Source organism: Chiloscyllium punctatum, chromosome 22 (genome assembly GCF_047496795.1).
Source record: "Chiloscyllium punctatum isolate Juve2018m chromosome 22, sChiPun1.3, whole genome shotgun sequence".
Lineage (NCBI taxonomy): Eukaryota > Metazoa > Chordata > Chondrichthyes > Orectolobiformes > Hemiscylliidae > Chiloscyllium > Chiloscyllium punctatum.
This window is the reverse complement of record NC_092760.1, coordinates 71,218,388-71,245,360: the sequence shown is the minus strand read 5'-3', so window position 1 is coordinate 71,245,360 and position 26,973 is coordinate 71,218,388. Positions and strand designations below refer to the sequence as shown.

Here is a 26,973-nt window from a genome sequence, read left to right as displayed (position 1 = left end):
TTCCCACCTCAGAAGTAATTTCCAAGAATATGTCACTTTTATAGCTTTTACTTGAATCCAAAATAGATCCAGAACAAACTGTGAAACATGAAATAAACAAGTCAATTTCACTGTAAATTGCCTGGACAATAAATATAGATCTTTAAGAATTAGAAGCAGTTGCCTGATGTGTGGCAACATCTGCATTCCAGAGTTATCGAACTTGGCCTTTGGTACATCAGATGCCACTGAAACTGATTTGAGCCTTGAGTTGTGTTCATGATTAGTCATATTCCACCAAAGTTTCTGAAGCCAGGCATCATTTGTATGGCAGTCTCCTGTGGAATGTCTTGAGCTTGGATCACAACAGCTTTGATATATATTCGCCTGAAATTTCTCCCTCTGTCCCTTTTGAATAAAGTATATTCAGTCGTCTCGTCTGTGCCGACAAAATAGAACCAAAAGCAGTACCATTGTGCAGTTCACAGTGCCGACTATGTCCTTGACTGCAACTCTCTGACCTATTTTACTGTTTTCCACACAAAGTTCCAGGCCACAAAAAAATTCTCATTTTCTGCTTTGGGACAATTATCCTTTGTCTTTTTAAAAAAACCAGCAGTGGTTGTTTGGTCTCCTCTATCTGACCACATGGCTTTTTAAAAACCAATCTTAACTTGCTTAGTGTTGGAACTGCTGCCAGGCCAAGGCTTTCCAGCACTTGCGGATCACTGTTTATTCAAAAAAAATTACAGCATTTGTCTCTACAGTTGAAAAAGACCTTGAGGAATTTAAATTAAGTACTACTGCAGATTCCAGACTTTCAAGAAATAGCTAATTTTTTTTTAGATTCCAAGGCAAAGGTCATTATTGGACAGTCAATGGGTAATGGAATCCAAATGCAGAGCCTTTGGTATTGGTGCCTCAGCCTGTGTCCAGCAACAGGTTGAGTTTATGTAGCGTCTTCAACATGAGGACATATGTAAGGTATTTTGCAGCAGATGTTTTTTGCAGCAGATGTTAGGCCAGTTGCTCAGAGTACAGAGTGATGTTTTTAGGAGTGTCTTAATGGTGCAAAGAGAGGTTTAGTAACTGAACAAATGAAAGCTCAACAACATCTTTTGAGAACTTCACTTCTAAAGAAGGGTCACTGGAGTTTTCTGTCCACAGATACTGCCAGACCTGCTGAGATATCAGGGAGCCGATTATGAACTTGATTGGACAAGGTTTAAAAAATCACACATGAGGTTATTATTGAGCAGGTTTATTTGGAAGTATTAGCTTTTGGAGCACTGCTCTTTCATCTGGTGGTTGGGTTAGGTTTAGGGCTGATGAAGGAGTACTGCTCCCAAATAAACCTGTTGGATTATGACCTTGTGTTGTGTGATTTTTAACTTGGTCCAGATCTGCTGAGTTTCTCTAGCAATTGTTTTTTATAACAACTTATCTTTGTGTAGTGTCTCAGAAGACAGGCCAAGATGCTTCACAGGAGCGTTGTAAAACCTAGTGTGACACCAAGCAATATGAAATGCTAGGCTAGATTTCCAAAACCTTGGTCAAAGCAAAAGGCTTCAAGGAATGTATTAAAAGCGATTTCAAGTGACTGGATAGACAGAGAATTGGGGAGAGAATTCCAGAGGTTGGGGCTTTGGCATCTGAAGGTACATTCAGCAGCGGTATCTTATCATGTTCGAGGAGCACTGATATTGGAGACTTGTGGAACTGGTGATCAGAGTTCAGGAGGGTCAAAAACATGGAGATAAATAAAACTGAATGCAGATTTTAAAATCAATATCATGCTGAGCCAGCAGTGCTGTAGATGAAGATAGTTCAACAGCACTGGTGAGTTAGTAAAGGGTGAGCAGAGTTCAGGTTATGTTTACAGATGTGAGAATGTGAAACACTGATCAGAAATGATGGAATTATCAAGACTTGAGGTTTCGAAAGCATGTGACTGTTTCGAGTAGCTGATGACCTGAATCGGGGGTGGAATTCACTCATGTTCTGGGATGAATTTGAAGAGAAATGGAGTTACTTTTCGTTTTAACAGAAGCATAGAAAATTAGAACTGGAGTGGGCCATTTGACTCTTTGACCCTACTCGACCATTTGTTACGACCATGGCTGATACGCCAAGTCATCTGCTTGTTCCTGCTTTTTCCCCAATTCTTTGATCCCTTTAGACCCAAGTATTATATCCAACTCCTTGAAATCATCCGAAGTTTTGGCCTTGATTGCTTTGTGATGGCAAAGAATATAAAGGCAGATAGCAAAAGTTTCTGTAAATATATAAAATGAAAAAGACTGGCTAAACTAAATGTTGGCCCTTTCGAGGATGTGTAGGGGCATTTAGTTATGGGATATGATGAAATGGCCGAGGAATTGAACAGGTATTTTGTATTGGTTTTCACAGTGGAGGACACTAATAATATGCCAGTAATTGACGTAGAGACAAAGGTAGGTAAGGACCTGGAAACCTTCATTATTGCGGAAGAGGTAGTGTTGGTCTAGCGAAGGATAGCTAAGATCTTAGCCTTGATGGAATGCATCCCAGGGTACTCAAAGTGATGGGACAAATAACAGGTGTACTGGTGGTAACTTGTCCAAAATTTGCTGGACTCTGGGGCACTGTTTAAAAAGGGAGATTGACAAAAGATAGAGAATTATAAACCGGTTAGCTTAACCTCTGTAGTGGGGAAGATGCTAGAGTCTAGTGTCAAGAAGAAATAGCAAGACATCTCAATAGAAATTGTCTGGGCAGAAGCAGCATGGGTTCATTTTAAGGGCAGGTTATGCTTGACAAATCTTTTGAAATCTTATGAAGACATTACAAGTAAGGTGGACAACTGGGACCCAGTGCATGTGGTGTACCTAGATTTCCAAAAGGCTTTCAGCAAGATGCTGCACAAGAGGCCGCTGCATAAGATAAGGAAGAATGGGATTACGGGTCAAGTATTAGTATGTATAGAAGATTGGTTCACTAACGGGTAGCAGAGAATGTGGATAAATGAGTGCTGTTCTGGCTGGCAATCAGTAACTAATGGTGTTCCTCAGGGATTGGTGTTGGAACCGCAGTTATTTACAATTTATGTAGATGATTTGGAGTTGGGGACCGTGTGTATGGTGTGAAAGTTTGCAGATGACACTAACGTAAGTGGCTGAGCAAAGTGTACTGAGGATTGTGAAACTTAGCAGAGGAATATTGATACATTGAGTGAGTGGGAAAAGATCTGACAGATGGAATATAAGGCTAATAAATGTGAAGTCATGCATTTTGGTAGGAGTGACAGTTAAAAAAGGTTATTACTTGAATGGCTAAAAAGGTGCAGCATACTGCTATGTAGAGAGACCTTGGTGTCCTTGTGCATGAATCATAGAAGGTTGGTCAGCAGGTACAAGTAACTAGGAAGGCAAATGGAATTTTGTCCTTCATTGCGAAAGGGATTTGAGTTTAAAAACCGAGAGATAACGTTGCAGCTGTACAAGGTGCTGGTGAGGCCACACCTGGAGGACTGTGTGCAGTTTTGGTCTCCTTACTTGAGAAATAATGTATTGTCACTGGATGGAGTGGGAAAGAGGTTCACAAGGTTGATTCTGGAGTTGAGGGGGTTGGCGTCTGAGGAGAGACTGAGTAGATTGGGATTATATTCATTGGAATTGAGAAGAATGAGGGGGAGCATCTTATAGAAATAGATAAAATTATGAAGGGACTAGATAAGATAGACAAAGAGGATGTTTCCACTGGCAGGTAAAACTAGGACAAGAGGGTGTATCCTTAAGGTGAGAAGGAGCAGATTTAGGACTGAATTGAGAAGGAACATCTTCACCCAGCATGTTTGTTAAGTTCCCTTCTTGAGATTCTGACATGCTTGATGCAACTGCAATACACCATTTCTGTGAACAGCCACAATTTATTTCAGCAAGTACAAGCTTTTGGAGGATCACTTAACGCTCTTTGCAATGCTTGAGGAGCGTGTCAAGTGAGGCTCCCTGAGCAAGGGAACCGTCCTCCCTTTTATGCAGGGTTTTTACATCAGTCAGTCAGTCATGTATGCAAGACACAACCCCTGCCAGTCCCCCATAGTCACGTGCCATCCAAAAACAACGTGAAGTGTTATTCCTAATCACTACAGCACTTATAGTATAATTAGGTTGTCACATCCTGCCTGCAAGACAGAACCCCCCCCCCACGCCTCCGCCCAGGATATCTAATTCATTGCATGTCAGTTGAAGAAATTAACCCTTTTCACATCTTAGTTTGTTAATCCATGGAATTTCTTCCGCAGTGAAGTAGTTGACGTGAGTTCAGTAAACATTTTTAAAGCTAAGTTAGATTTTTTTTGAATAATAAAGGAATTAAGGGATACGTGAAAGTGGGGCAAAGTGGATATGAGTCCACGAAAAGATCAGCCATGATCTTAGTGAATGCGGAGCAGGCTCGAAGGGTTCAAAGGTCTACTCCTGCTGCAATTTTTTAGGTTCTAAAAGAAGCTCCAAAAAACAAACAAACTATGTTCACCAGCTAGCATTAATCTTTGTACAAAAGTCAGTTGAGATGTGCCTCATGTTCGAACCCTTGTGAGAATGTTCTCTTTCCCTCTGCTACCTCTTCCCCCCGACATTTTACAGAAAATTAAGAATGGCATTTTATCAAAATAACTTGGTGATAATGCCACTTAGATGTTGCGCAGCTATATAGATTAGTCCAGTTAAAATACCAGAAATATTCAAGTTCATTAACTGAAGTGCTCATTGTGTCAAGCTGGCAGTGGTCTGTGCATACTGCAGGCTTGCTAGTGATTGCAATTGAAAGGATTTGCTTTCACATTGTCTTTTGCGACCTTAAAACATGCAAAGCACTCCACAGGCTGTCAAGCATTTTTCCAATTAGCCACAATTTTATGTAGGAAATATAGTAGCTAATTTGATAGACTGAGATAACTATTGACTGAAAGAAGACAATTCTCCTGCGGTTGGATAGAGTGCCAAAGGATCTTTTATGTCCAGAAGAGAACTGATCAATTCTTGTTTTCACCTTTCCTCAGAAAGATGGAACAGTGCAATACTTGCACACCCAATGCTGCAGTATCGTTTTTTTAGTGCTGAAGTTAGAGTGGTAGTTGAACCCAAAAATAAACCTCGGGCAAGTGTGCAACACAAAAGCTGATCAAATATGACAGTTAAGGCTTCTAACTTGCCCTATGTTAACCACGATTTGAAATAAAAAGCTGCTAGGGCAAATAGGTATGCTTGTTGATTTCATCAGCATTTGTGGGAATGCTATTAGTGAGAATTGTACTTAATTGTACTTAAATTTGATCAGCTGTTTCATACACAGGTACAAGCTCATGAGGAGAAATGATCAGTTCTGAGTTCAAGTTTGGAATCTCTAGTAAATTCTGTCATTAGACGCAAAAATGGAAATTTGTTTCAGAAACATAGGTCTAGAAGTATCTGTGGAGAGGAAGCGGTGTTTCGAGTCCGGTGAACTTATGAAGAAGCACTAAATGCTTTTCAATGCTGCCACACCTGAGTTTCTACAGTAATTTTAGTTTCTGTTTCAGATTTTTCCAGAATCAGCAGTTCTTTGTTTATCTGTGATTTAAGTGTCCTAACACATGCTTCATGTGTGAATGATAATCTGTAACAGGTACTTTTAAAGATATGAAGTCATTACTTGTTATGAACAGTTAGGACGTGCTGTTTTGATAACCTTCATCTCAATTTTTGAAGTATTGACTCTGCTGGTAGTGGTTTTACCTCCTGTTAGGTTATGAGTTTGATTGCGACACTGATGTGAGTACATGATTGAGGCTGACCGTAAGAGCTTTTCATTGTCAGAAATCTGTTACCTGTTAGATGAGCTGTTTATAATACAAGGAACTGGGTAAGCTGTAGTCACAGTCGCAGCTACTTGACCCAACTCCTCCATGTTGGCATGTGTGTTCCACTTGAGCTCCCTTTTGATTTTTTTCCTAACATCATTGCAATCTTCTATGCCCTCATCCCTCAGATACTTGTTTAGCCTCTCTTCAATATATCTCTGCTGTTTGTTGCACCCACTCCCAGCAGTAGCATATTCCACCTTGTCTGAGAATTTAAGTAAATTTGCCATTGGATTTCTGGGTGATTTGTTTTAAATCATTGGCCTCCAGGTATGTTTTTTCCCCATGAGAAAAGATTGTCCATGTATCCACACTTCAATTTTTGATAGTTTTAAGACCTGATCATCCTTTATCCTTTTTCCATGAGAAAAGGGACCCAATTTGTCAATTCTTTGCTGATGTGTATACTTGTGCTTTTCTGTTAATTTGATGATCTTTGCTGTAACCTCTCTGGTGCCTCCTTGTCCAGTTTAATAATTTGGCAACTAGAACTGGTGATGCAGCACTTTACAAATTGTCCCTGGGTTGCTTTTCACATACATCTCTGTGGAAATAAAATCTCATAATTGCCTTAATGTCAGTAATTGCAATCCCCCATGATCATCATTCTATGACTTAAGGTCCATGTTATTTGTGAACAATTTGGAAATTTAACTTCTCAAGTAAACAGAATATTTTCCAAATTTAACTTGTACTACTAGATTGTGAAGGGGCCTCAGAAGGGAATACGTGAATCTATTTTTGTTTTTTTGAGTACTAACTGCCACAAGATGGTCTGCCAATCTGCTCATCTGTATTTCAATGTGGCATTTTAAAATCTTTGAAATGAAATATTCAGTTTGTTGGAAGAAAGAGTAAACACAAACATAGAAAATGGGATTAGGCGTAGGACATTCGGCCTTGGAACATGCTCCGCCATTCATATTGATCATGGCTGGTCATCCTGCTCACCCTGTTCCCACTTTTTACCCATATAGTTTAATGCCTTTGTCCCCAAATGCTATATCCAACTTCGCCTTGGAATCCTACAATGTTTTACATAAATTACTTAGTGTGGAATCAGGCCCTTCAGCCCAACAAGTCCACACCGACCCTCCGAACTGCAACCCACCCAGCCCCATTCGCCTACATTTACCCCTTCACCTAACACTACAGGCAATTTAGCATGGCCAGTTCACCTAACCTGCACATTTGTGTTGTGGGATGAAACAGGACCACCCGGAGGAAACCCACGCAGACACAGGGAGAATGTGCAAACTCCACACAGACAGTTGTCGGAGGCGGGAATTGAACCCAGGTCTCTGGTGCTGTGAGGCAGCAGTGCTAACCACTGTGCCACAGTGCCACCCATTTTGTCCTTCTGTATTCTGTGGTAATGACTTCAACAGGCGCACCACTCTCTGGGTGTAGAAATTACTCCTCCCTTCTAAATGGTCTACCAAATATGGTTAGACTGTGACCCCTGATTCTGCCCTCCCCTGTCATCAGGAACATCAAAACAGTATCTACTCTGCCTTGTCCTTAGTATTTTCTCTTTTTTTTTGAGATTTCCTCCCTCATTCATCTGAACTCGAATGAATCTAACAAGTATATTAAAGGATATGGGCAAGAAGTGCAAACAGGCTGAGTTGGATGATCTAATAAATGCAACCTCACCTCCTGCATCTGTCCTGCCATCCCAGAGTCTGGTAAAATTTTAGTGCACACTCTCTACAGCAAGAATGTCCTTCCTCTGATTAAGAAGCTAAAACTGCATGCAGTATTGCAAGTGTTGTTTCATCAAAGCTCTGTATAATTGCAACAAGACATCTTTGTTCCTGTACTCAAATCCATTCCATGAAGCCTAACATATTGTTGGCTTGCTTGACTACCTGCTGCATCTGCTTGCTCACCTTCGGTGACATTTATGTGCGAGCATTCTCCAATCTTGTTGCAAGTTAACTGCTCTTGATTTATATTCATTCAGATTAATAATCCAACTCCCTGTTTTTGCTCCCAAAGTGAATTACCTCATTTCTCCACATAATATGGCCTCTTCCGTACAATGCCAATGTACTTTGCTTGTCCTCACAGCTCCCTGTTCCGCGCGGTTTTGTGTTATCTGCAAATTTGGAGACATAACATTTAATTTACTCATCCATATCATGAACACAAATAGTTCATCTAGGATGCAATGGTTGTGTTCTTGTGCAACCCTGCATTACAGAAAAATCGCACTTCAGAAACAGCACTAGAAGTTTTGGTGTTGTAATCTCATTACAGCCAACACATTTTAAAAGTTGGCACCTCAGGAACAGTATCCCCCATTCAGCAATCGCATTAACAAAAGACGTTCTAGCAGAACAACCTGTATATATTGTGACTAGCTAGGGTCCTAGCACTGATCCATGTGGTGCCCCACCAGTCTCTGCCTGCCGTTTGGAAAAAGACATGTTTATTCCTAGTTTTTGTTTCGTGTGTGCCAACTTTTCTTTGCATCTCAATATACTCTCCCAATCCCATGTGCTTTAACTTTACTCACTAATCTCTTAAATGCAACTTTGTTGAAAGCCTTCTGAAAGTCTAAATAAATTACATCCCCTGGTTTTCCCCTCATCAACTCTACAAGTCACATCCTTGAAGAATTCCAGTAGATTTTTCAAGCATGATTCCCTTTCCTGAATCCATGCTGACTGTGTTTAATCCTGACACTGTTTTCCAAGTGCTCTGCTATTAAATCATTTTATAATGGACTCCAGCATTTTTTTCCACTGACATCAGGCTGACTGGCCTGTCATTCCCAGTTTTCTCTCTGCCTCCCTTTTTAAATAGATTAGCTACTCTCTAATCTGTATGTACTATTCCAGAGTTTTCTCTGGATAGCTCCAAAGCAAGGACACTTCTTTCCTGAGATAAGGTGGCCAAAACTGTTGACAGTTTTCCAGCTGTGGCCTGACTAGTGCCTGGTATAGTTTTAGCAAAAAATCCTGACTTTTCTACTTTGAGTTACTTTGGCCAATTGTCCATTTTTTTTCTCTAAACTTGGATGCTACCTTTTTGTAATTCCTGCATTTGTTTTCCATTTACATAAAATCCATTACTCATTTTTTCCTGACAAAGTACATAACATCACATTTTTCCATATGTCAAATGTTTGCTCACTTGCTTCACCTGCCTCTGCAGACTGTATCATCCTCATCATTTGCCTTCCCAACTATTTTTGATATCCACAAGCTTGGCTGTAGTACATTGACTTCGCTCATGCGAGTTATGGATATGTATTTTAAATAATTGTGGCCTCAGCACTGATCCTTGTGGCCCTCTACTAGTTGTAGGTTGCTATCCATAAAATGTGTCCCTACTCCCATTCCAACCTTCTTGTTTATTAGCTAGTCAATCATTTATCCATGTCATGAATGGTTCACTATCAAATGGATTATTCCAGTCCAAAATTACATCCAATGTTTTCCTTTTATCCTACTTGTTAGAATTCTTTGAGAAGCTAGTAAATTTGTTGGGCATGATTTCCTCTTTGCAAGCTCATGCTGATTCTCTTTAATCATAGTATGCATTTCTAAATGTTCTGCTGTTTACATCATTTACAGTTTACAGACTATCGTTTTCCAACAGCAGATGGTCAGCTACCTGGTCGATAGTTTTTTTTTTGTTGCCTTCCCTTTTTAGATCGACATGTTGCATTAGCAGTTTAGCAACCCTCTGGGGCTTTTCCAGAATCTAGGAATCTTTTAAAATTAGTCTAATTGCATCCACTGTGTCTATAGCTTCTTCCTTGTATATCCTACGATATGTCCCATCCAGTCCAACGGACTTGGTGATCTTTAATCCCAGTAGTTTCCAGAGTACATTTTGTCCAGTTATGATCAGTCATTTGATTTTCTTCTCCTCTTTATGACCCTTGCTTATTTTGTACTTTTGCAATGCCATTAACGTCTTCTATTGTGAAGACTGATGCAAAATATTTCATTAACTTCTTTGCCATTTTGTGGTTCCCCATTCTTACTTCCCATACTCCTTCTTTCAGGGGTCTTTGGCTTTGCTTTACTTTTTATATATGTAACAAAGCTCTTGCTAATCATATTGAGATTACTTGCAACTTCATTTTCTCGCTCTTGGTCTTTCTTTTGGTTGCCTTTTTTTAAAGAGGGCTGTGTTAGCACAAAAGGTCTTTTGTTTTAATAAAAAAAACCAAGGCCTCACGTTTACTTTATTGGATCCTAATAAACAGCTTGGCACCTCTTGTCTTAAATCCTGCCTTCCAACAAAAAGGATAAGATACAACTCTTAAAGCCAAAGTATTGCCACATGATTGAATGGTTGAAAGGGAAATTGAAATGAAAAACGTGCTGAGGGGGGTAAAAAAACTGCCAGCATTTGTGGAGAGACACAGAGACAAAGTCCATGTTTTGAGTTGAATATGACACTTAAGAATTGGAAAAGAAATTGAGATGCTCACAATATGTCAGAAAAATTTAAAGTCGGAACATAAGTTGTGAATCCCTGGAGTGGAGGAGGATGCAGGCTGCGGGATGTTTATTTCACTGACAGTATATGTTGATATTTGTTTGTCCATGTTTGTCAGTCAACCCTTTGACCTTGACTGAGTGTTGAATAAAATGGAAATGGGCATGAAGACCATTAGCAAACAACATGGAAGAAAAATGAAAGTTTCCTTGGAGACCTGACATACAGCACCTAACTGTAGTGATTCATTTGAGTGTGATAAATCAGAAGTATTTTCTGAAAATAATGTGTTTCTCCCAAGAGGCAAATATTATTTGCCACTGAAGACTTTAAAGTGAGGGGCGATAGGTATACAACAGATGTCAGAGGTAGTTTCTTTACTCAGAGTAGTAAGGGAATGCTTTGCCTGCATCGGTAGTAGATTCGCCAAGTTTAAGTACATTTAAGTTGTCATTGGACAGGCAAATGGACGTACATGGAATAGTGTAGGTTAGATGGGCTTCAGATTAGAATGACAGGGTCGCGCAACATCGAGGGCCGAAGGGCCTGTACTGCGCTGTAATGTTCTCTGTCTATGTCTATAATGTCTGAAGAAATAGAACCATTCGCAATTGTCAGGTTGGATAATGACTTGACAATGCTGAGACTGGTAACTTTGTATTATTGGTAAAATGGTTTCTTTTGTTGCAAGGAATAGCATTGAAAGGATTTATTTGCCAGTTCAAGTTAGTGCTGTCAGTTAGGATTGAATATATGCTTGACAATAAGTTATAAATCTGGAGTTTAGTGCAGAATTTTTTATATATACTGCCTTGCATTATTTGGTATGTGCATGTTATCCATCTGGTAACTAGATTTGGTTGAACAGTGAGGTTCTTGAAACTCCCTCAGGGCACTAAACTCTCCAAACACTCTTGCTCTGTGTCCTCATTCCAAGGTTTGAAGCTTGTCACAGCCTGTCAGTAGGAACTGCTAGAATAGGATGATTGCGATAAATTTACGCAGAGCTCCACTGGCTGTTTGTGGTTCAGAGCTTGTGACTTCATTTTGGGTGATAGCCCAGTAAAATAGAAGGGCTGCACAAGTGCAAGCTGTAGGCTGCAATGCATTCAACCCTGCTGATTACAAAATGAAGCCCATTGGCCAAATAGGAATGTTTGAAACAAATTATTCCATGTGTAGGGTGTAGGTTTGCTCGCTGAGCTGCAGGTTTGATATCCAGACGTTTCATTACCTGGCTAAGTAACATCATCAGTGGCGACCTCCAAGTGAAACGAAGCTGTGTCTCCTGTTTTCTATTTATATATATATTTCTCCTGGATGGAGTTCCTGGGATTTGTGGTGATGTCATTTCCTTCTAGCAAAGACATGCCAGAGAATTCCTAAAGGCCTGGCACTCCAACCAGAACTCCATTAACAAACACAAAGATCTAGATGCCATCTATCAACCCCTCCGAAAACTAACAGGAAATGACATCACCACAAACCCCAGGAGCCCCATCCAGGAGAAAGATATAAATAGAAAGCAGGAGACAACAGCTTTGCTTCACTTGGAGGTCGCCACTGATGATGTTACCTAGCCAGGTAATGAAACATCCGGATATCAAACCAACAGCTCAGCGAGCAAACCTAAACCTCAACCTGAGCTACAAATCTTATTCCATGTGTTTTAATTAAAATTAGCCTAACCTTTCAAAATGAAATGGTACTGAGATCACTCTCCAGATATGATTGTATAGGTTGCAGTTAATAAGCAAGTGGCATATGTTGCCTGGATAATTTTCTTGAAGAAGCCACTGAGAGAAGTGAGAGGAAGCTGTGAGGGATTAGAATGCTTTAGATGGTAGTTGCATGCATGGAAGTGATTTGTTTTGGGCTTCATCTCTCGTTTTAGCTGTGAAGCTTTCAGAGTGTGGAATACATCAACTTGTAGACAACTGTAACCTGGTAGATTGAAATGGAGGAAAAAAGCATTCCAAATGCAGTTGGTGAATCTGGAGAAGTAATGAATGACAACCACTATTCTGATGACTGTGATCTCATTCTGGCACTTAAAATTGGTGAGAATTTTCACTAATTGATGTTTGTATCCAACGTGTGCTACTTTGCTTGCCTTTCTTTTTGCTTTTACTCAATGCTGCTTTTAAAAAGAATGAGATAACAAGACTCCAGAGTCAGTATATTCCTGTTAGGATCAAAGACGAGGCTGGAAGGTGGAGAGAATGCTGGATGACGAAAGAAATTGAGGGTTTGGTTAAGAAAAAGAAGGGAGCATGTCAGATATGGACAGGATAGATCGAGTGAATCCTTCGAGTATAAAGGATGTTAGGAGTATACTTAAGAGGGAAATCAGGAGGGAAAAAAGGGGACATAGCTTTGGCAAATAGAATTAAGGAGAATCCCAGGGGTTTTTACAAATACATTAAGGACAAAAGGGTAACGAAGGAGAGAATAGGGTCCCTCAAAGATCAGCAAAGCAGCCTTTGTGTGGAGCCGCAGAAAATGGGGCAGATGCTAAACGAGTATTTTGCATCAGTATTTACTGTGGAGATATAGAATGTGGGGAAATAGATGGTGACATCTTGAAAAATGTCCATATTACAGAGGAGGAAGTGCTGGATGTCTTGAAACGGGTAAAGGTGGATAAATCCCCAGGACCTGATCAGGTGTACCCTTGAATTCTGTGGGAAGCTAGGGAAGTGATTGTTGGGCCTCTTGCTGAGATATTTGTATCATTGATGTGAGGTGAGGTGCCGGAAGACTGGAGGTTGGCTAATGTGGTGTCACTGTTTAAGAAGGGCGATAAGGACAAGCCAGGGAACTATAGACCAGTGAGTCAGATGTCGGTGGTGGGCAAGTTTTTGGAGGGAATCCTGAGGGACAGGATGTACATTTTTTTTGGAAAGGCAAGGACTGATTAGGGATAGTCAACATGGCTTTGTGCATGGGAAACCATGTCTCACAAACATGATTGTATTTTTTGAAGAATTAACAAAGAGGATTGATGAGGGCAGAGCAGTAGATGTGATCTATATGGACTTAGTAAGGGTTGGGCAATGTTCCCCATGGGAGACTGATTAGCAAGGTTAGATCCCACGAAATACAGGGAAAACTAGCCACTTAGCTACAGAACTGAGAAATGCGAAGGCAGCTGGATGAGTCTTAAAAAAGAGGCTTTTATAGTTCTCAGGAGCAGAACTGACAAGAAGCTGTTCAATGGAACAGCTGTTCAATGGATTTGATGGAGTTTGGAAATGTCTCTAGTTTTTGAGTAATTCTAATGAGGGGAATAGAAGAGATTTGATTTTGTCTTGTGCTTTGAAATCTTTCAAACATGGGTAGTTTGTGTGGTTTGATTTTTTTTTTGTATTTTTGGCAAAAACCCATCTTATTGTTTAAAAACAAATTTGAAACTTGTGTGCTTGTGTTTCAGTGAAAGATCGCCAGGTTAATGATCCATTAATCCAGATTTTGTACTTGGATCTGACTTGACCAGTAGTAACATCAACTGGGATCATAAGACCACCTAATTTGAAAGTAGAGATGGGAAGAATTGTTTTTCTTTTGTGTCTTTAGTGTTTTGAGTCCTCTTTCCCAAAGGTAGTGGAGGCCGCGTCTTCAAAATGTTGTCCTTTTGCCAGTTCAAAAATTGATTAAGAGGATTTGCTGTTTGTTGTCTGAGTCACTGATTTTGTAAGACACCAACTTGCATAAAGTGCATAATTCAGCAACAAAAAAGAGCTATACTTGGGCATTTCTTGCTTTCAACAGACAGTAGCACTTCTTGTGTGGAAGTGCACCCAGTAGTGTTGTGGCACAAATGAGTGTAGCCATGTTCACCGAGCAACCTACAGCTGCATTTGCCATTTGGATTTTGCGAACACTTAGATATCTATTTCAGTAGTTGTGTACAGTTCTGGTTGGGACCAACCAGAATTGATTTGGAGATGCCAGAGTGTACAAAGTTAAAAATCACACAACACCAGGTTTTAGTCCAACAGGTTTATTTGGAAGTTTTAAAAACAGTTTTGCGATTTACATATGAAAGAACTGAAAGCAATATGGACATTCTAACAGATGAGAGACTTAACAAACAATCCAGGTATTTTTCAATATATAATTTCAGTAACGTCATCCTGTAAACTTTTGCTCTAAATTCTGTGTCTTACGATCTTATACTCCACAACCACCTGATGAAGGAGCAGTGCTTTGAAAGCAAGTGCTTCCAAATAAACCTGTTGGGCTATAATCTGGTGTTGCGTAATTTTTACTTTGTGCAACAAAATTGGCAAGTCATGTTGCAGCTGTGGAGAACTTGAAGGTTACTTATGAAATGTTGCCTCCAATTCTGGTTGCTATTCTAACAGAAGGATGTGGAGACTTTGGAGAGGTGACAGAAAAGGTTTACCAGTATATTGCCTGGCTTGAAAGATATGAGTGATGAGGAGAGATGGGACAAACTTAGTTTGTTTTCACTTAATCGTTAGAGGCTGAGGGGTGCCCTGATAGAGGTTTACAAAATTGAGAGACAACGTGGATAGACTCCAATTATCTATTCTTTCTCCCAGGGTTCAAATGTCAATATACTTGGATTCAAGGTAAAAGGAGATCAGTTTAAAGGAAATCTGAGGCACATCTTTATACACAGTAGTAAATGCCTGGAATGCTCTACTCAAGGTGATGGAGGTGGATTCTGTAGCAGGGTTTAAGAGGCATCTTGACAGATGCATGAACAGGAAGGCAATAGTGTCATATGGACCATGTAGAGGCACAAGGTTTTTAGTTTAGAAAGGCCCCATCTGTTGGTGCGGTCTTGCTGGGCCAAAGGGCCTGTTCCTGTGCTGCACTGTTCTTTGGTTTCATTGGCATTTATAGCAGCTTCTGTATGAAGTAACATCAATGCTGAAAACAAGTTTGTTTATTGTCCACAGTTTCAATTTGATGACAGACTGTGCTTGAAGGTTTTAATTGTAAAAGCTTGCAATTAGGGATGATTATCTGCACTTCTGTGAGATGTTTGAGAGAGCAGTTTCAGGGGCATAGTCTTGTCGTTAGAATCTGAGAAAATTAGCGCAGCTGCAGTTGATTGCAAAGCTTTGTGTCCCAAAAGTAATCACTGTCTACTGTTCAAATGTTCTCATCCACCCCCTTCCATGCTCAGAAATGGTCTTTATTATAAATGCTCCATCATTTTGACAGTTTAAGTGCACATCAGTTTGATAAGTTGATGCCCACGAATGATGGATGTGTCCTCAATGAAAGCCCAATGGGGGAGCAACTGAAAATATTTTCCAAGAATGTAAAGCATGGTACACCACTAAAACATTCTGGTGTTTGCAGATAAGCTGATTTTCCATTGCTTCAAACTTCTTTCACTTCCTTTTATCTGATGTTTTTGGAACAAGCTGTCTTTTTTACCCTTAAAATCTGAATAGTTATTCATCAAAATTATGAGCTGTAATCATTGCACAAGTCACAAAGGAAAAACTTCTTGGTTGAAATAACTTCTGCACACTGAGAATGGAACTTGTATTGTTTCGAAATGATCACCTGAAATGGTAAGTACTTTTTCATAAATTAAACTTCGAATGTTTCTATCCTCAAAGTTGCACTGTATTGCTGAGAAGCATTATTTAGGTGTTGAAGTGAGGAAGAAGTTGATTTAGATGGAGTTTTATCTTTGAAGCTTGGTCAGATGCATGCTAGGAAGCAGTTGCTTAATCTTGATCTCAAGTGTATTACCATATTTGTAAAACAAGACAAGAAAATTCACCGTGATTTGTTTCTGAATATAGTGCCAGGGTGGAGGCCATGTGGGAACTGATAGACAAAACATAACATTTGAAAAGAATTCTATAATTACATGATTTTGAAGACTTTGGCAGGTGTTCCAACTTTTGCTTTTCCAGATAGACTGTCTAGTTCTCCATTAATCCAGCAATTCACTATGGTCTTTCTCAGGCTTGTTCAGCCTCAAGAAAAATCGCACACCGTATGGCTTGGAACTAAGCCCTTGGGCAAGCAAAGATCAAACTTCCAGTTTTATGTTTAAAACTGCTGGTCATACACCTTAACTTGTAACAGTGATTAAGAACCTTGATGTCAGATAAAGCTGTGCCAATTCTCTCCTATGAATGCACCATTACAGTGAGGAAAATCGAAAGCAGTGACATAAATAACCAACAGGTTTTCCTTAGTGAAATCATTTATTGGATACGCATTACCCCTTTTAAATGGGCATGGTCTGTTAATGTTAGTAATTGTGATTCTAGCACTAAGGCATGAATAAATAAAATGGTATCCTGCATGTGTAAAGAGGGAACATTCTATTTGTATTTGTGGATGCGTAACTAATATACAAAAGGTAGATTGTTAAAATTTATGCTGAATTTTGAATTCTGTTGCAGTGCTTTATCTAAAGGTTTTTCACACTGCTCTATTACACGTCACTGATTTGGTTAGATTAGATTCCCTACAGTGTGGAAACAGGCCCTTCAGCCCAACAAGTCCACACAGACCCTCAGTCACCAACCCAGATCCATTCCCCTACTCCCTACTAATGCACCTATCAGTATGGGCAATTTAGCATGGCCAATTCACCTGACCTGCACATCTTTGGATTGTGGGAGGAAACCGGAGCACCCGGAGGAAACCCATGCAGACACGGGGAGAATGTGCAAACTCCACACAGACAGTCACCCGAGGCTGGAAACGAACCCGGGTCCCTGACGCTGTGAGGCAGCAGTGCTAACCACCGAGCCATCGTGCTGCCCTGTGATTTGTTTAGACAAACGCAACGCAACGCTACGTCAGCAATGGTTCATAAACAGCAGCATATAGAAATAGGAGCAGGAGTCAGCTATTCAGCATGTTGGCGGAAGTGGATACTGCAGATGCTGGAGATAAAAGTCAAGATTAGAGTGGTGCTGGAAAAGCACAGCAGGTCAGGCAGCATCCGAGGACCAGGAAGATCAATGTGAAGGGCTTTTGCCCGAAACGTTGATTTTCCTGCTTGTCGGATGTCGCCTGACCTGTGCTTTTCCAGCTCCACTCTAATCTAGACTCTGGTTTCCAGCATCTACAGTCCTCACTTTTGCCTCATTCACTGTAGGTTGGTAAGTGCATTGGGAGAATCATGCTATGGTATATGGGACAGCAACCTGGCTTATTGGAACAGGAAATTGGGATAAGTCATCTAATGGAAACATTTCAACAACTGGATCAATCACTGTGCTATTGTGTCACTTTTTGAACTTTGCAAGAATTTCAAATTTACTAGGTTCTGATGCAAAAACAACTGAATAGACTGTCAAATTGAGCTGCACAGTTACATTGCATCAAGTTAAATCTAAAAGAATTAGTGGATTATATTTCAGAAGTGTGAGCCATTACATAGTAAGTCATTCAAATTATTGAGTGATCAGGTGTAATGAGAAGTTCCAAAATGTTGAAAGTAATGAATTGAGTGGATTTTTTTACTTTTCCTGTTTAGTATTCCAATTATCAAAATATACCTTAATGTTCAAGATGCATTTGTTTTTTTAAAGAAATCGCCAGTGATTTAGAGTTGAGTGCTTCATCTTGCTCATAGTTTTAAATGATTGAGTGCACTTCAGTTGCAGCAACAGGTCTTGGAACATTGTTATGTACTGGAATAAGCAGCTCCATTATTATTTGTACTACTAATTTTGTATTGCTTTGGGTTTTACCCAAGCCAGTCAAAGAGCACTTTCTGTGATTCACTGTAAAAATGCATACATCCTTCCTGATGCTGATGCTCCTCATTACCTTAAGTATTGAATATTGTCATTTATGTAAAATGTTTTGGTGAACTGTTTGCTACACTACATTTGTTGAGTTGACCTTATTGTTAGGTTGAGTGGCACGCTCCAATGAATCAAGAAGTGAACAAGACTTGATTGTAGTTTGCTCTGATTTTCTTAATGGTTTGCCTCTGGATAACTTCACATCCAAGTGAGAGGCCGTTTTACTGCAAGTCGAAATAACTCAAACAGATTAAGTTTCCAAATCAACAAATTGCAAATCCAGTTGAGATTATTTTTCTCAAGATGTGAGAAAACATTTTCTACGGTTGCACTTTTGATTCTTTGCTTGGAAAATATAGTAATAAGTTCTGAAGTATATGCTGCCCTTGTCACACTTTGCAAAATGATATTGGAAATGTGATTTTCAGTTGATAAAGGAATGAGAATAAATTCTAATCAGAATGGTATGTGAATTGGTGATTGCATTGCTGCTGTTGTCCTTGTGTGTTATAGAGACTAAGAGCCTGAGAGCTAGTGTCTAAATCTGAATAAGTTCCAGCCAAATAACAATTTGTAATGTATACTAGCACTTCTTCTATGGCTGGGGTGAGGTGGTCAACCTTGTCTCATTTGACCATAGAAAGACATATTTTGAGAAGAACTGCTTCACACCTACTGGAGTGCTGTAACTTGTAAGGATATGAACAAGTTTTCTGCTTGGTTAAAGAAAGAATAAACATTCATTTGGGAAAACCCAAGAAGTTGAGATGAGGAAACCTCTCTGTCAGCATTTGAAGGCACACAACATGGAGTTCTTAAGGTAAAACAAATACTTGGATTCCTGATGGAAGAACAAGAAGCAAGTTATTATTCACTTTCTATTTCCTTTCAAGATGCAAGATGAATTAATGGAAGAGCAGGCCCCTTTAAATGCCATAACTATTCGAGTCGTGTGTCTGCCCACAGTTAAAATGAATTAAGGAACATTAGAAACTGGTGTGATAATAAATTAATTTTTCAATTCCGATAAATTTAATACGGCAGTGGGTATATGGAAAAGACTTGAGAGAGTTGATAACTGTATGACAAAGTAGATGACACAATTAATAAATCAGTTAAAGCAGTGGATACCAGCAAATTAATATGGCACTATAACATTTAAAGAAGTTATGGGCAGTGATGAATTAATAAACCAGCAAGTACCAATTTGATGTGATTAATGGAGCAACAATCATGTGAGGTAATGAGCCAATCAAAGCAGAAGTAGGCACCAAGGATTTGATGGGCAAAAACAGGATAAATGCAGCCATGGTTTAATACATTAATGGAGCAGTACACTGGTAAATGAACTAGTTATAATGCTATGAGGGTTTGTAACTTTTTGATTTCATGTGTGCAACTGCTGTTTTGGGTGTCTGTGCTAATCTGGGGTTTAGGACAGTAAGAGGCAGGAAATTCGAAGAATAGGAGAGAAACATTGTGCAAGTGATGCATAAGGTTAGGCTTGGATCCTAGCCCTAAGTTAAGTTAGCTGCTTTTTTTGGAAGTCAAGAAATACGGAATCTGCCACAATGGTTTGGAGTGGACTGAGACTTTTTTTTAATATATCTCAGACTCTTAGATTAGCTCATGGGATTTCGATGTTAGAATTTGACAAGTCAAATCAGTCTCTGTATTTGCAACACAGTGAAAATTAAAAAATTCAGTGACTGCCAAAACTGACCCCAGTGGTTCTTAATCAGACTTTATGATAAACCAATTCCAGGTGCCAAGTTTACAGCTTAAACTGAACGATCAACAATTTGTTATTAATGCAGTAGCTTTAATGGAGCAAAGTTAAGCAACGGGGTAATTTTATGATATGCATGATTTAAACCCAGCCTCCTTTGATTCTCAGATTTTGTCTCCGGCAAAAGGAGTTAACAGATAAATGAAAGGAAAATAAAGCAGTTTTAAATTGCCAGTTCACTGTAGCAGCTTCCACTGTGTGTAGTAACATAAGCATGTGGGATTGTATCTTGCATGATTTCTGAAGCAATAAAAATAGTCCAATCAGCTCCAAAAATGTTCATTTAATTTTTAGAATGGTGATTCGACTCTCCAAACTTTCACTAAGTTGATAACAGGAAGATAAGATAACCTGTGACTTAGTACTTCCTTGGTGGACAATCGTTAATGAATGATTAATGACAACGAACTGGGAGATTATCAGGGAGCACTTAAACCTCTATCCTGTAGCTTTGGCAAGCACAATCTTTGATAATGAAACAAATTCAAACTTCCATTTCTCTTTCAGTTTTCAGTATTCCCGTTGTTAGACTGGTTGACACCACTCTTCCTGTGATGGCCCCTTTTAACATCTGAGTATCTGGCAACATTTGAGCATACTGCATCTGTGGAGCTGAAACATCGACAGTGTTCTTTGAACAAGAATCAACCTGCAATTAACTTTCAGGCCAGGCCAGGCCAGGCCTTGGAAACTTATCAGTTCATTGTCGTCCTTTTTTTTTAGAGCAAACTAATGCTCACAGTCAATAGGTCACCTTCAATTCCTTGCTCTTAGTTTCAACCAGAAATGATAAATGCAAATGTAATAAACCAATAAGAGTTCTAACAAGTTATATAATTGTGGTACTTTAAGTACATAGTGTGAGAAACAGAACTCCCTCTCAAATCAATCAGCCTGATTCAAAGCCTTGGAAACAAGAACAATTTATTACAGTCTTGCAAGAACTGGACGCCTCTGCAATCAAGCAGAAATGCGTGCGAAAACAGAGCATATTAACTTTCTTATTTAGTTTACAAGTTGCGGGATCACGCCTCCCTTTTTCCCATCCTATCATAAGCCGATTACCTCACTTGTTAGTTATTTTCTTATCTGGCCATCCTGCTGTCCTTGTCTGCATTCTTTGTTCCTTATTTGTTACAGCTTGTACTTTTATCCAGTTTCTCTTATCATACTATAAGCTTTATTGTGAAATACCCCTGCTGCTTTTTGTGGTCAACTACAACACTTTAAAGTTATCTCCTAGCTTAAAACTATTTTCTTTAAAAGACCCTCGATATTCATTAAAGTGTTAGCCTTAAGTATGCTACATGCTACAAGAATTCCGCGACTGTTTATTTGTATAATGTTCCCCTTCCCCTCCCCCCACTCTACACCCCCTCACCATTTCTAATCTCCCACAGTAGCACTGGGGATGTGGGGCCACCTTTATCCAGGACTGCAAACAATAGGTGACGTCTTTTGTACAATGCTTGCTTTTCGCTTGCAAGTGAGAAGAGTATAGGCAAAGCCAGAGTAGGAAGTGGCAGCACTGGGAACCAAATCTCTAAGCCCAAGATGTGAAAAGGTAGAGAGAGCGAGTAAGGCTGCATTTTTGATAAGTTTTTTCCACAGTGTTGCTTTTGTCTTACATTTCTTGCTAATGAAGGTGATTTTCATTTTGAGCAGTTGGGCTACACTACTGTTTGGGCACTAGAACTCTGCAGCTCCATGATATCAGAGTACTGACATAGTATTTTTGTGTAGTAAGATGGTCAGTTCTCTCAGATTTGACTGTTAAAGTTGATGTGTAGAAAGGACATAAATGTATGACAAAATAATGGTAGTAATAGAAGAAACGTATACCATGCTTGCACTTATTGTAGATTTGCCTGAAATTCCCATTAGCAGCACTGTTTAATTTCTGAATACACATTAGTAACACAAACTTTCTCACTGTATTACACTATAAGTACACTGTTCAAACATGAAATATGCTTCAGTATGAGTGGCACGAGGGGTCTTATTAGTGTCTGGTTCAGCCAGCAGTTTCCATTTAAATGTTGACAGAAGAATTCTTGTTGGAATTGCATAAATCAGGACATAGTTTGATGAAATAGAATTCAGATAGCAGCCCTGGTCCACTTCTCCCACACCCTCTAAACACACTTCAGCTGATCGTTGGTGCATGTTATCACTTCCAATCTGCAACACAATGGGATCTCAACTTCATTCACTTCTCAGTGATGATCCAGCTCATTGAACTAGATTTCACTTGATGAATGTTCAGCATGTTTCGAGGCCAACCGCATTTCTTCTTAGTGAACTTAACATTAAACTGTTTAACACCAGATTCAGTATTGGCCCTGTCCCGGTGTGACGGCCCTGTCTCAGCGAGATGTTCCTGTATTAGATAACTTTGTAGGTAAACATGTCACGGCCGCTGGTGTCCAATTGGTTTTCTCTTGGAAAAAGGTATCGAAGATTCTTTTCTTTCTCACCTGAATATGACAGTTAAAAATAATCTCAGAATTCTAAACAAATCAATTCTGAACAGTGGTGGTTTACCTCTAAGCTTAAAGCATCTCTGACATCTGGCTGAATTGCTAAATTATCACTGTTCATAATTAATTTTGTATTTGTACCACAATATATAGGAAACTGTGAAGAGGATGGCGATCAATTTTGCAGAATGACATTTTTATATGAAGTTGGAGATCTCCATGGAGCTTAACTACCTGGAGATCCAAGTCCTAGATGAAGCACTTAGTTGGGAATGTCAGATATTGATACACCAGGGGAAAAGATGGTACTGAAGAAACTTGATCACCCATGATAGGATATGCAGAACATTAGCAGAGTGTGGTTTTTTTTCAATCAAATGAGGAAACCATGCAAGAAGACAAATGGAAGAAATAAACTAGTGTATTGGAATGTTGAAGAGAGCCATTTGTTCATGAAATTTAACTTCTGGGCTGTTGTGCAAATGAATTGGTACTTCTGTGAGATCGAACAGTGGATGGAGAATATTAAGATCAAGATGTTTTTGTAAAATACATGTTGACTAGAATCTACATTTCATATTTTTGGTTCTGTAACATACATGGTGATAAATCCGTTCCAGTAGCTGGTCATGAATATTTCTTGTCGCATGGCAATCTTTATTGCTTAAACATTGCTTTTGTTGTAATCCTGAAGATGTCATGATTTAATACAGTTTGTTATGAATACTTTTGCACAATATGGACAGTGTTAATATCACAGTAAATGGCAGCCTTTTTGCTTGGTAACTGATGATTTCTTAATGTTTTCTGCAGTTAACAGATTTTGTTTTCTTCCCTGAGATTCTTACATACTTGATGCAACTGTAACATGCCAACTTGGGTGAACAAGCAAAATTTATTAAGCACAGTACAATAGAAGCTTTAGAGGAACCCTGAGCACACTTCTTCATGCTTGCAAAGCGTGTCCAGCAATGCTCCCTGAACAAAGGGAACAGTTTGTCCTTTATACAAAATCTTTACATCACAGTCAGTAATGCTCACCAAACAACTCCCAGCCACTCCCTCAGTCACATGCCACTGAAGACCATGCAGTGACCACACCATCTCCAGAGACAGTGTAATGCAAATCATCCCTTAGTAGCCAGATCTGATGTGAATTGTAGCTTTTTGTAACTATAGTGGAATAGTCAAATTCCAACTGTAATGTTCCAACTGACCTGAATAGGGGATGAAAATATAAATAGTCGGAGATGACAATGTAAATTGCTGAGTGGCAAGGAAATGGCCATGTAAGTGTCCCTGGTTAATGGGAGATGATAATGTAAATTTCTTACTATCTATCAGTAAGTCAAAGGCATCCCACCCTCGTCTCCAGACATGCAATTTCCTTCAGGTTGGCAGAGCAAGTTAACTCTTTAATATCACACCCTGACACCCGAAGTCAAGAATAAACTGACTAAATTGACCCTTTTTTTCAAAGTGAATTTAATGGTCATGCTTTTCTTATCAGTTTTGGCATTTGGTTTAAATAAACACTGATTCATTAACATAATTCACTCGAGATTTGGTTGCAGTTTGACTCTGCTACGTATGTGTTTGACGGCGTGTACATGTTTCTTTTTTGAGCATAAATTGCATATTCTGATTTTCTAATGCCAGTTTTTCCTTGTTCAGTTCAGTCTCTGGGTGGCTTGCAACCTGTTCGCAAGTTACTCACTCAGATATCCGAAGGTTGATGTAACTGTTTTCATAACAAACAATTTACAAAACACAAAAAAGACTCCACCATATTCAATGAGTAAAATTTCCCACAAGCTTAACATTTTGGGTCATTTCTGGTGACCTAATTCGATGTGGCTTATGGTTTTGTCACATATTTGTTGATATGGCATGGGTAGTGACAGGAGTTACTGCACTCTTGCATGTTTCTGAATGTGGGTATTCAGTGCCCATATTCTCCAGAGCAGGGATTGATGAGTTTGTCTTCAATCGACTAACTTTGCCAAGTTAACTTAGAGTAGTGTAATGCCATCCTTTTGAGATTTATCGTATTGTATTTGTAAGCTAACCATGTAAGATTTAGTCAAATTGTCCCACTAAGTTCCACATGTTGGTAAAGCCTGATCTTAAAAAGCACTTACATAATTATTTTACCTAAAACAAATTCCAATCAAGTAGCTTCCAGTTACTTTGTGCAACTCATGGATTTGTCATGTTGTTTCACTACTAAGCTCATTGTGTGCCTTTTAAAAAATATCAGTCAATTGTTTCATTTGAAAAAAGTATGACCCAGTTTATCTTCCGTTACTCAAAACAAAGGTTATCCTGTCAGTTGGATTCTGTGCTTGCTGTCTGATATTGGCCAGAGCTTCGATGTTTCAGTTGACCCTGGAGTCCTAATATTTTGAGTCTTAATGCCTTTTAAGTCTCTGCATATCTGCTCCATGCTGGTCCTTGCATGAGGAGCTAAAAGTCTTATTTTCTTCCTTTATAAAATTACATCAAGCTTGAATTATTTTGTTGCTTCAGCATTAAAATTCATTTTCATCCAGCTTTCAGCTGACCTCTTCACTTGATTCTTTGCAGCCAGCATCATTTATTTTTCTCCTTTATATCTCTGCCATTCTATGTTGGTTTGAGGCAAAAATACAATCTTGTTTTACCTCCGGTTTTCCAGCTTTATCTGTACAACTCCCTCTGTCTACACACAATTTGAACTATGTTCATTTGAGTGATCTTACGAAATTTTGTAACTACTTACTTTTACGTATATGGAGATTAATAACGTGTATTCAAAATTATCTTTCTTCCAATACCTAATGGTTGTAAGTTCGCAGCATAGCCTAGCTGTGTTATTAAGTCATGGCTACAATTATGTTTGCAGAAACTAGCAGGATGGATGTGCCATAGGAAATGGTAACGTTATACTGAAGGTTACGAATAAAAAAAAAAGAAAGAAATACATAGGGCCAAATGTGAGCAATATTTGTTGTACAAAGTATGTTTTAGGAATGTTGACATTTTTTCCTTTTTATCAAAGGAGATTGAATTCAACTTCAGGGGTGTTATGCAGGTAGAAGTGAATAGATGGCCTGTTATGTGCCCCTCAGTATTTATTGCGATGTTGCAGGAAGTCAACACACAGTTCCATTTTAGATCTCTCAAAGTTTAATTTTACTCATGCTGTTTTATGTCTGATGACCAAAGTGGCTGTTAGTCCCACTGCATTGATGGTTTGGTATAGAACAAATCTTGCATGATTGGGTTTTCCTTTTAACAGTCTTTTGTTGATCAGAGTAAGTAGGGTTATATTAAAGTTAGAACATACAAGCTGGCTACTCAACAACCAGACTATAGGGGTGTTTGTCCTCAACCCAAGTTGTCCATTTTAATCCTTGTACCTAAATCCCTACTTTTGTTTTTACTTGGTGTAATCCCATCTATTATGTGTTGACTTAATTTATATCTTAACCCTAAATCTTGGAAGCCTTTTAGCTGTGAAGATAATATGGATTATTCTGTCAGCTCTCTAATAGTGAAAAGGCAGACCTTAGATGTTTTCCATTCTTCAATTTAAATACTTCGTGCTCTCTTGCTCTCTCGCACTAAGGAGGGCGAAGAGCATTCATTTTCAAGCCTGTCATCTTATTTATATTTCCTCACAGTGGATTGCATCCATTGAATGTGTGTTGTCGTTTCCCAACATCTCCAACATTCTTCCTTTGGGGTGGGGCCTACTATTGTCTTGAAGTTTCGATCAGGTTTATTATTATGATTATTTCAGGGCTTTCAGGAAAGCGTGTGGAGCACCTTCATTGTTGCCTGCAATGATTTGAGCAGATGATTCACTGTCACCTTGAGATCACTAAGGAGGGTCAACAAGCACTGTTGTTGGTTCATTCTTGAGATGTTGACAAGAATGGCAATGTAAAGAAAACAACAGCAATGAAACAGAAATTCCAATACAGCATTTCAAGTTCCATATCAACCCGAGTGTTGGTCTTGTAAAAATCGTGAATCCACTTCACATCGCTCTGTTGCTCCTCAGCACTGAGTCTACTTCCACCCTGTAGACCTGGGGCAATTTTTAGCCCAAATGCATTACTTCACACTTTTCAATGTCACCACTTTTCTTCCCGTTTCTCTTCCTCTTAATATTTATGTGCTGCTTCCTTTGTAAGAAGTAACTATACCACTTATTTTGGTATCAGCTGCAGATTTCCCTCCAGGATTATATTGAAATCATTGATGTATGTGGTGAACAGAAATGTCTCAAGAATTGAACCCTGTGGGACAGCATGACCCATTTGCAATGAAGCTGAAAACTGTCCTTAATTTCGACTCCTTTTTTTTTCCCTCCCTTCTGGCCAATTATGAAGGATGCGACATTGACAGCATTGCGATCCTTTTTTTTCCCTCTTTACTAGTGCCTTTCATTTAGTATAGTCATAATCCAAGCAAAAAGGAAGAGGGATCACCTCCAGTTTTTAACTGAAGACCCAGTGTGTCTTTTAAGACCCTCTGAGGTGTGGATGCTTGAATATTGAATTTGTTGTTATAGAGATCTGTGAGAGTGTCGTCCATCTTGAGACATTTCACTCGTGTAAAATTCCCTGG

General features: G+C 39.2%; 1 protein-coding gene across 2 annotated transcripts in view; it reads left to right on the top strand.

Annotated features, from left to right (window-relative positions):
- LOC140493773 (transmembrane protein 263-like) overlaps window positions 1-26,973 on the top strand; it is a 155,938-nt gene that overhangs the window by 32,092 nt on the left and 96,873 nt on the right. The gene's annotated exons all lie outside the window — the stretch shown is intronic.